This window comes from Aquarana catesbeiana, linkage group LG12 (genome assembly GCF_042186555.1).
Source record: "Aquarana catesbeiana isolate 2022-GZ linkage group LG12, ASM4218655v1, whole genome shotgun sequence".
Taxonomy (NCBI): Eukaryota; Metazoa; Chordata; class Amphibia; order Anura; family Ranidae; genus Aquarana; species Aquarana catesbeiana.
This window is the reverse complement of record NC_133335.1, coordinates 121,216,964-121,220,016: the sequence shown is the minus strand read 5'-3', so window position 1 is coordinate 121,220,016 and position 3,053 is coordinate 121,216,964.

The window sequence follows — 3,053 nt, the reverse complement described above, 5'->3', positions numbered from 1 at the left end:
TGCTAGGAACCCTAAATTTGGTGTGCTAACACAATTGGACTAACACTATAACATATCCATATTTCGGGGAGAACACCAAGTGGCCCCGAGATATGGGGCCCCAAAGTCAGGTGGGAAAATGTCATTCTCTGCTCTGCAGACACTTCTAGACGCAAACGCGGTAAAACGCGGCTAGACGCGGCATGCAAATGCGGCAAAATGGGCGTTTCTAAATGCCGGTTTCAGCTTTTAAAAAACCCCCGTTAGACTTACCGGTAACGGTATGTCCAGGAACCTTCTAGGACAGCTACTTGAGAGATGATCAGCTCCGCCCTCTACAGGAAACACAAATCAGATAGAATTTAAAAGGCCCCTCCCTTTCCACTGAACCCTCAATTGTTTAGAAGATCAAGTAACCTCCACCGAAGGTGCACTCGGCAGAGGAAAAAAATAGAAAACATAAAACACACCACCACCAAGAAAACATGGTTGACCAGTGAAAAAAAATAGAATAGGGTGGGAATATAGACGCTGTCCTGGAAGGTTCCTGGAAATACTGTTATCGGTAAGTCTAACGGGGTTTTCCCCCTCTCACCTTCCAGGACAGCTACTTGAGAGGATAAGCAAGATTTATTACCTTAGGGAGGGACGACAGCCTGAAGAACTTTCCTACCAAAGGGAAGGTCCTGGCTGGAAAGCATCTGAACTCTATAATGCTTGACAAATGCATGAGAGGAGGACTAGACGGCAGCTTTAGAGATATCTTCCCATGAAGCTCCCGCTCTTTCTGCCCATGATGTGGCCATGGATCTTGTTGAATGGGCCTGAATTCTAGAAGAAGGGGTGCGACCATATGCCTCACAGATAGCTCCCCTAATTCACCTAGCAATAGAGCTTTTAGATGCTTTGGACCCATTCTTGGGGCCACTGAACAAAACTAACAGTAGGGAGGAACTCCTAAACCCACTGGTCTTTTCTAGATAAAGCAGAAGACATCTCTTTACGTCTAAAAGACCAAACCTTTCCTCTTCCGCATTTTTGGGAGAGGTGCAGAAACTAGGGAGGACTACCTCCTGGGACCTATGAAAGTTGGAAGAAACTTTGGGTAAATAGAGTGGATCGGGTTTAATCACCACCCTGTCCTCTAAAATCCTCAGGAAGGGATCTTTACAGGAAAGAGACTCTAGATCAGAAATCCTTCGCCCTGATGTAATAGCCAAAAGGAAGGACAATTTCAAAGAAATAATTTTCAGGGAAGCCTCATGCAAAGGCTCAAAAGATCCCAGGGAGGAACATGTTTGAGGATCCTGGGAGTATGTCTAGATCTGGCTAAAAGGAACCTCCTGACTAAGGGATCTTCCGCTAGTCTTCTCTCTGAAAACAAAGATAGGGCAGCAACCTGAACCCTAAGGGTGTTGACAGAGAGCCCCTTTTCCACTCCTTCCTGCAGAAAATCTAAAATGCAGGTAGTGGAAAAAGAATCTAAACCAGATTTCCTTTGCCAGGAAATAAAAGTTTTCCAAACTTTCCCATAGATTCTTCTTGTGACCAACTTACGGCTGTCCAGGACAGTATTAATAACCCTCTCTGAACACCCATTTAACTGTAGGATGTGCCGCTCAGCCTCCAGGCCGTCAAATGGAAGGTCTGAGGGTTTGGATGCAATACCAGTCCCTGATGGAGTAGATCCTTTCGAACTGGAAGGGGCCAGGGAGGATACACAGATAGGGCCTTCAGAGAGGAGAACCAACTCCTCCTGGGCCACCAGGGGGCAATCAGAACGACTTCTGCTCTGTCCTGAATAATTTTCCAAACCACTAGAGGCAAAAGGGGAAAAGGAGGGAAGGCATAGGCCAGGCTGAAGTCCCAAGGGAAGGACAGTGCATCCATCCCCAAGGACTCTGTTTCTCTCTCCAGAGAGAAGAACAACGGTAGTTTCTTGTTGAGACTGGAGGCAAAAAGATCCACTGTGGGGAGACCCCATCTTAGCACCACCTCCTGGAACGTGCCTTGATGTAGTTCCCAACCGCTGGAACTGATGCTCACCCTGCTCAGAAAGTCCGCCAGCACATTTTCTGACCCCTTGATGTGGACTGTCCTTACTGAAGTGACATAGATCTCTGCCCAGGACAGAATCTGCTGCGTTAATGACAGAAGTGATTCCGAGCAAGTGCCCCCTTGCTTGTTCAAGTACGCCACTGTTGTGGCATTGTCTGAAAATATTAAAAGGTCCTTTGAATAGACCCTCTCTCCCAGAGACATAAGTGCTTTCCTCACAGCCAGAAGCTCTCTGAAATTCGAGGAGCGACCTGCTTCCTCTGGCAACCAGGCTCCTTGAGCCTGCCAGCCCTGTGAGTGAGCACCCCAACCCCACAGTCTGGCATCTGTGGTAATCTTGACCGGGCAATGTTGTGTCCAATCCTTCCCCCTCTGCAGATGTTCTTGCTGCTCCCACCAGGTGAGATCTAGAAAATTCCCTTCTGGTAGTTTTACCAGCTGATCCAGAGAATTTTTCCTGCAATCCCAATGGAGCAAAAGAAAGGCCTGAAGGGAGGGGTCTGGAGTGCAATTGAGCCCAAGGCACCCCTGGAATGGCTGCAGTCATTAGGCCCAGCAACTGCATGATTCGCCGAAGGGAGGTCTGAGGGAGCAGTTTGAAGGTCTGCACAGAGAGAAGAATTTTCACAATTTTCTCTTCAGGAAGAAAAATCTTTAGGGCAACAGAGTCTATTAGATAACTCAGGAAAAGTATGCTCTGTGAGGGTACTAGGCAAGACTTCTGCTGGTTGACCTTCCACCCTAATTTTTGAAAGGTCTGCAAAACCAACTGTAGGTCTTGAATAAGGAACTCCTTGCCCTGAGAAAAAAAATCAAAAAATCGTCTAGATATGGGACGATTGATACACCTTGAATCCGAAAAAAGGCCATGACTTCGGCCATGGTTTTTGTGAAAATCCTCGGTGCTCCCGAGAGACCAAAAGGAAGGGCATTGAACTGCCAATGAGATGGCTCGTTTCCCATGAGCACTGCAAACCTGAGGGACCTTCGGTGGCTCTGGCAGATTGGTACATGAA